The following is an 8,180-nucleotide window of genomic DNA, read 5'->3' as shown; positions in this document are numbered from 1 at the left end:
TGCTTGTTTAAAAAATGTAAAATAATGACACCTCAACCAAAAAAAAAAATACTGGAATTTACAACACAACAACACATCCTACCCAGGATAGGATGTTCATTTTAACAAAATTATATGGTTTAACTGTAACTGAAAAGCTATCTGATAAAAAAAATTATATCTAAGACATTGTCAGAAATGTAGGAAGTAAAGTATACACTTGATTAAAGTTTGGTTTTTGTTTTTAACTAATCCCTGATATGAACTTACTTGCTTTCTTCTTGGTTGACTTTTAAGAAGGTTAACTAGAAAAAAAAAAAAAGAGAGAGGAAAAATCCCCGCTTATCAAAGCTTTCTAATACTTAAACTCCGGTAGAATGACCAGGCCTGAGAACTTAGATCCTGAATTATACTTATGACTCTGTATATTTTTCTACCTTTTAGTAAACTAACCAACAAAAACTAAAGGAAAAGGTTTTAAGACAAGGCTCTAGAAACTGTTTGAAAATAAAAGTATGACATTTTTAAAACTCTGGAAATAAACTGAGAGAAGGGAAGGAAAAATGATTGGTGCTAAACTTATTACATGATTTATAAACACCACAGAAAAGTCAGACATTGAGCTCCACCCAAATGTTGTTATTTAAAAGACTATTTTAGAAAGTAAAGACATCCATGTGGCAATTGTAAAATACAGTATTTCCCCAACTTCAGAGGCAAAAATTTAACTTCATTTCATGTAGCTTTCTTTGCAACATTTAAACCCTATAAGCACAAAGTAAACTTGCTTGAGAAAAAGAACTTTAAATCTTCCTTAAAGCTCAGAGAGTTAAGTCTTTTGGGGTGGGGGTGGTACCCCTTGTACAATTTTAAAACAAGAAGACACCTTTCACTTGGAAAGGGAGCACTGTCACATTCCAATTTACTGAATAAGGGACCTTGTCAAATGTCATCGTAACTCCATTTCCCCATACTTTAAAAACTCTGCCTTTCAAATCAAGTGATGAAGCACAACATACCTGCAAACCCCGTCATAAATGTAAGTGTTAATATTTCATGACACTACACCCTTATTTATGGTAGGCCTCTATGAGGAAAGTGGCCCTAGTGTTGTTACTGATGAAACAAACGAACTGTTGGGGACACAGACTGAGACACAAAGCAGTTACCCAGGAGGGATGCTCCTTTACCTGGTATTGGTTGCCGTGAGGGACACTGGCATGGCCACACAAAAAGCAATTTTGTTACCGCTTGGGGTGTGGCAACTGCCGGCACGGGTACCAGAAATCCATCCCACGCTCAAACCAGGAATAGGAGCACTCCACCTCGCACCGGAAACGGGAGCACTCCACGGGATGGCAGACCTCCTCCGTGTGGGCAAGCCTATGCTTGAGAGGTAGCCAGACAAGGCCCCAGGGAGGAGGATCAGCCATTGCTGTGTCTAAAGGCATATTCAGCATTCTCTTTTTCGGCTGTGGAAAACAGGTGCAGGCTGAGTGCTCTGTGTAACCAAAAGATGGCCCTTCAAAGACAGCTGCTGGGAACTTTAGAACTTCCTTCAGAAACTGGTCAAACTTGCTAAACAGCATTAAGCCACTGGAATCTGACATCTGGGAGAAAACATATCTCAACTTGTCCAGCATTTTTCCACCACACATGCTAACACAGCTTTAACAGAAAATACCATCAACTTGCCTTGGGCCTCACTGTCACAGCACCAATCACGAAGTCGAGGAGGAGCTGAGGGGCTGGTCCACGCCGACTCATGAGAAGGAAGGCACGTGCTCAGCTGGCGGTAGATGGATGAGGGTCGGTCCCGAGGAGGGACACACTTATCTCAGGGGTTGAGTCCAGTGTATCAAGGCCGTCGTCTCAAAAGGCTTCCAGCATGTTCCAGAGACCAGCAAGATGGAAGCTGCATCGTTTTTTGTACAAATTGTACTTTGCAATCTGTCAGTGCATAGTCATAGGACATCAAAATTCTGAGCACGCATTTCTATGAACAGCTGCCTCTTCTCTGCCATGTTACGCTTGCTCCCAGTTTCCTCAATCATCTTCCAGGCCGGAGCTGGTGGCGCCCAGGTCTCTGGGACGCAGCCGCCTTCGCCTCCTCCGGCCTGGCCCTCGCTGAGCTGCACGAGCGGCGAACGTTCTCCGGCGCCTAGCTCTCGGTGCTTCCCGCCGGGGGCGCGACGGCGCCGGGGGCGCGACGGCATGAGGGGAAGGAGGGGCGCGAGGGGCGTGAGGTCACGATGGCGTGAGGGGCGTGAGGTCGCGAGGGCGCGAGGGACGTGAGGGGCGCGACGGGCGCGACGGACGTGAGGGGCGCGGCGTCATGAAGGGTGCGGGGCGGGGTGGGGCGTGACGTCGTGACGGCGCGAGGGACGTGAGGGGCGCGACGGGCGCAGGGCGGGCACGCGCCACCTCTGTAGGATTCTGTATGCGAATTCCGGAGTCAATTTCTCCAGCCCAAATGTTTGTATCAGTTTTTAACTACCTCCCCACCGCTCAGGTCACTGCACAATAAATTTTTCCTTTTTTGGCTCTAAAATTACTATCCGACTGTGTCCCCATCTCACAATGCAGATCTCTTGTCATCAACTGGCGTTTCCTAGCTCCTCTATGAGAGTCTTTATTCAACAACTAACTCCGTACCTACCTTCATAAACACACAAATTCTCCTTTTTTCACATTCTTTTACAAAGAATTTATACAATCTAAAAAGTAGGGCTAAAATTATGATCACACTTTTCTTATGGGGTCTTTAACGTATATATGATATCATTTGCTGATTTTACTCTAAAGATGCCCTAAAGACATTGTTCAGTACATTACAGTTTTCTTTTAATGAAAAACTCCTAGGATAAATATTTTACTTCATACTGGAAATAGTTGAGTTTCTACTTAGCAGTTCATCTGCTCATGCACACTGTGAAATAAATACCCAATTTTATTTCATTTTGCTTTGACTGCTAGAATGTGTATGGATTCATCTTACCTCTCTTCTGTTAGAAAACTTCTATTATATCTTCTTCCAATTTTATTTTTATATATTTTATGTATATTTATAAACTACCATGTACATTGCTGGAACAGTCTATATTATAAATAAGCAATTTATAACATACGTAAAAATAATACATTTACTGTGTGCCAGTAATGTGCTAGGAATTTTCTATAGGTTGTATAAAATTTCTTCTTCAAATAATAATACTACTTGTCATATATTCATGGACAAAGCCAAGTTTTGTGAGGCCTAAAGCTCATTTAGGGGACCCTTTCTTATAAAAATAATATAAAAAATATGTTACTTTTGCAAACATTACAAAAAACCAGATCACGTTAACCCATTAATAGAGCCCCATACAAGGCTTTGGAAGGGGCATATGCAAGTAAGAGGCCCTGACTTAAGCTTTGATAGCTTCAAGGTCAATTTACCTCTGCATATTTTGATTGCTTATGCTCTGTGAGTCACTTTTCACACACTGTACCATGTAAGGCCAGAACAAGCTTACAGGAAAATTAACTGAGAGAATGTGATGGTTAACTTTATGCATCAGCTTGATGGACAAAGGGATGTCCAAATAGCTGGTAAAACATGATTTCTGGGTGTGTCTGTAAGGGTGTCTCCTGAAAAGATTAATATTTGAAACGGTAGACAACAGAGTAAAGAAGATGGCCCTCACCAATGCAGGTGGGCATCATCCAATCTGCTGAGTGCCTGAATAGAACAATAAGAAGGAGAAAGGGCAAATTTGCTCTCTCTGCTTGAGCTGGGACAGCTGTCTTCTTCCGCCCTTGGAAATCAGTGCTCCTGGTTTTGGGGCCTTCAGACTCGGACTGGGACTTACACCACTGGCTCCCCTGGTTCTCAGGCCTGTCAGTTTGGACTGGAACCACACTGTCAGCTTTCCTGGGCCTCCAGCTTGCAGATGGCAGATTGTGGGACTTCTCAGCCTCCATAATTGCTGAGCCAATTCCTCTTAATCTCACTCTATATATCTGAATATATTCTATTAGTTTTGTTGCTCTAGAGAACTCTGGCTAAAACAGAGAGGTTACAATTATTTTTCAAGGTCAAAGGATTGGTGTGTGGTAGATGTGTATTTGAACACTGTTCTGTTTGAATCTCAAACCCATTTATTAAAATCACATTTATTGAGTAGCTTATATACCAGGCACTCTGCTAAATGTGGGCATGCTGTGACAAACCAGACATCTGTCCTGTTCTTATGAAGTGTCTTATGTAATTATTTGTACTACAGGAGTTGGTCATTCAACTCCTTATTCATTCTTTAACCCTCATGTTAAAAAAAAAAAAAAAGAACAGTTTGACATATATTTTAAAGGTTTCTGTTCACTTAAAAATTAGAGTACAGTTTAAATTTACTGGCTTGGCTGGAATAGCTGAAACTCTCATTTCCTTTTGTTAATTAATTACAACACAGATTGACATTTTATGGATCTTACTTTGATCATTAAAAATATATAGATAATGGTTCATGAAAGGAACCTATTTTGTTTTCCAAATATATTAACTTCTCAGTCTGATTCAGAAACTGATGACTAGGTTGATCTTTCTTAAACAGTTAACCATTTTTTACAATCTTGGTCTGAGCACTGCAGAAAGCAGGACATCAAACCTCACATCCTAAATCCTAGTTTTTAAGTTTCACTTCAATGGAGCTCTTACCCCAAATTCCTTGTAAGACAGTAGGACTAAACCTGGAAAGCTAGGAAAGTCAGATTCCTGGATCCACATCCCTTATCACTGACTCAGATTTCTGGAGTAGAGCTGAATTTTAAACCACACTCCTAGGTGATTTTGATGCATGTGGACCACACTTGAAATCTGAAGAGCATAGCTCAAAGATACTAATGAGATCACAATTATTTTGATATTTCAAAATAAAGAACGAAAAATTATTTAAATTTAAAATTATTAAATAGTTGATCTTATAAGGAGGCTGTGGAAACTTTTCATTTCTCTCTTTCTGTATATTTCTTCTCTTTTCACGTCCATGTCAGCTCTCTTTCCTGGATACCTCTCCTCTGTATATTCTTCTCTCTGTAGTCATTCATTTAATATATCACTGTACCTTGGAATCCATCCGGGATTCTTATATTTCATTACTATTTTTGGACAATCCCATCACTTCTGTGTCTTCAACCACTGCTCATAGGCTAGATCCAAATTTTTATCATATACAGATTTTTTCTGAATTTTGGACTCCCAGCTCTATTCAGTTCTCTAATGGTAATGACTAAATGACTCCAAAGACTTCAAATTCAACATGTCCAAAGTTGAAATTAATGTTGGCCCACCAACCAGAAAATCTGTCCATTCCTTCTTCTGAGATTTCTATTTCAGCTTTAATTTATACACTACAATGCATCCATTCACCCAAACCAGATTCCAGGAAGTCATCTTTTTCTCTTCATATCCTCTCACCCATTATGTCAAGTCAATCAAAAAATGCTCTCGATTCTTGTTCTTAAAAAAAAGACAAAAAACCCAAAACACTCATTGTTTCCATACCTCTATCACACCTTTGTCCAAGGCCTCATAATTTCTCACTGATGTTACTGTAATGGTTTCTTATTTGGGCAAACTTTTTCTGGTGCTGATTTTCCTCAAAACCATTCTCCACACTGCTTCCAGGTGGATCTTTCTAAAATACAATTCTGATCACTTACTCCCTCGTTTAACATTCCTTAACAGACCTCCATTGCTGCCAGGATAAATACAAACCTCTTGGCATGACATGCTCTATCTGCTGTGTACCTGTCTAATCTCATTTCTCACATTCTGCTTTTGACACTCCAATCACACTGAATTCCTCAAAGTTCATATCCAGAATGTACTACATTTCAGAACTTTGTACATTCTGTCCCCATGACTGTGATTGCCTTTATCCCCTTCTTTGTCCTCTCACCTTTCCTATATTCTTCTCTCTCACTGAATCTGGTTTATGTGCTTAGGCAGTGTTTGAGGATTTCAGGGATAAGCAGGGAAAAAGATATGACCTGGCAGTAGTACTCATAAGCTTTATTTTGATGGAATGCATGCAGGGGAGGTACCTTCCAGCATCAGAAGTCTGGAGGCTTAAGGGGTGGGAGCCACCATCTAGAAGGGGAGGGGGCAAGACCTCAAGGGAAAGGGGCTCAGAGAGAGCCTTCTACATCTACAGGATGTGCTCAGGAGCCTGGCAAAGACTCTCCTGGCAGACAGCTCCCAAGGGAAATAGTGGCTTTGTGTTTTTTGTTGTCTTGTGGTTTTATCTTATCTTTGGCTAGCAGGCATTAGGTGCAGTTTTTTGGGATATGAAAAGCAGAGAGACTCTAAAAGGCTAAAAATCTGCTTAATGTAGTGATGTTTAACAAGCTAACAATTGGATGTGTAAAAATTTGAGTTTGTCACTGTTGAGCTTTCAGCTAATACATCTCAGTCTGATCTAAAGAAAAAAACAAAGGCCAATATATAGGAACCATCTTTGGCTCATTTGTATGACTGGTGTCTCTATGATGGTGATGCTTTATCCCACTGCACTATTATTTGTTGTTTGTATATGAGTTCCTTGAGAGTAGACATGAGTTTTTATAATTCCTAATATGGACTTCACAGGACCTAGAGTAGTGTGTGCTACAAAGTGGGACACTAATAAATGTCTGTTTTATGAATAATTATTCATATCATATCCATGTATTTTTTAATTCATCCAGAAGTGTTCCTCCAACTGGATGCTGTAAGGAAGTCTCATCTACCTGGAGACACAATATTTAAGCTAGATTTGTGTTCATGCAGGACTTAGGCAGTCATTTAATTTCAATAACCAAAATCTTCAAACTTGAAGAGAAAGTAATTCATTTCTAAAGTATAACTTGCTGATAGAAACATCACATTAAACTCAGAATATATGCCGATAGGCCAAGGACATTTTATTCAGTTTTCAACCCTGCTGTATTCCAGGAGAGAAGTTTTAGTAATTTATAGCTATTTCCCTCAAAGCCTACCAGTGTCAGAGAATATGGGTTCCTGATGCCAGAGTGATTCCATGAAAATTGGTCTGGGCTGTTGATTCATGGAGGGTATTAAGACACATAGCTGAGCAGTTCCCTGTGGTAGGAGGCCAGGGAGATGGAAAGAATGTGTGAGGCTAGAAAAGAAATCCATTGTCTGCCCAGGATAGCAGAGTCAATGAAGGGGACAAACAGTTTCCATATGTATAAAAATCTAAACAAAGAGGATTCCATCATGGATAGACAGAAGAAATTTTAATTAGAAAACTGAACTCAACTGGATTAAATGATTCACAGAAATGACAGGCTCAGCTAAGAAGCCAGCAACTGAAAAGGGTGAAAATAGTGCAAATTTCAGGTGTGATCTGATTCAGGTTCCAACTTTTACCTCTGATTCATTCAGTTGCTCTCTTGTTCTTGTGTCATCCTCCTTCCCCATGTGTAATAAAATAGTTTTAGCAGTTCCTGTCTTCACTACCATATATCACGCCATTCATAAGGAGAGTGAGCATGTGGGTCCCCAATTTTTTAGAAAAAAAGCCTCAAAATTCCGTCCTTGGATCAGTTTAAGTCATAATGCCAACTCTTAACTAATTTTATTTTTTGTCAAGGGGAGTGAAATGTTCTATTTGGCCTCACCTAGTTCATGGGTTCCACATCAGGAAAATCTGTATTTCTCCTTTACATTATGAAATCCTCTATAGAAACCTGGGGCTGTCAAGATGGTCTGGGTGAAAGGCTGAGGGAAGACAACCAGTGGTCCCTGCAGAAGATTAGATGAGGAGTGGTCGGGTGGCAGCTCAAGCAAACTAGCCCAAACTTGGCATAGGAAATATCTGTAGTTAGCCTTTGATGTATTTGCCTAGTTTTTATCAGTATTTTAAATAAGACTGCTCCTCAAAGCAACTTATACTTTTAATCTTTTTTCTTGTTTATCATATGCATTTCCTAATCCCCTTTTTTTACGGGTAAACTCCACTTCAAGTCCAGTCTCAGCTCGGATTCCAAATCTGAGTTCTCTGACAAACAAGATCTGGCTTAATTTGGCATGCTAGATATATAATAGATACACTAATACACAAAGAAGAACACATAAGGTATAAAATTTGAACTGTCATCCAAATAGTGGGAATGGCTAGCTCATTTCCAAATTTGAGTTTTCAGTTCTTTATTAAAGTTCA

The 8,180-nt window shown here is 40.0% G+C and overlaps 1 pseudogene across 1 annotated transcript; it reads right to left on the bottom strand.

Annotated features, from left to right (window-relative positions):
- Nucleotides 1-824: 824 nt before the first annotated feature.
- Nucleotides 825-2,132, bottom strand: LOC309643136 (dystrobrevin beta pseudogene; annotated as a pseudogene). The gene has a single exon. The product of its transcript is annotated as a dystrobrevin beta pseudogene (transcript).
- Between the last annotated feature and the right edge of the window lie 6,048 nt (nt 2,133-8,180).

This window comes from Balaenoptera physalus (assembly GCF_965194825.1).
Source record: "Balaenoptera physalus genome assembly, chromosome: 14".
In the NCBI taxonomy this organism is placed as follows: Eukaryota; Metazoa; Chordata; class Mammalia; order Artiodactyla; family Balaenopteridae; genus Balaenoptera; species Balaenoptera physalus.
The sequence above is the reverse complement of the archived record's forward strand: the minus strand, read 5'-3'. Positions and strand labels throughout refer to the sequence as shown.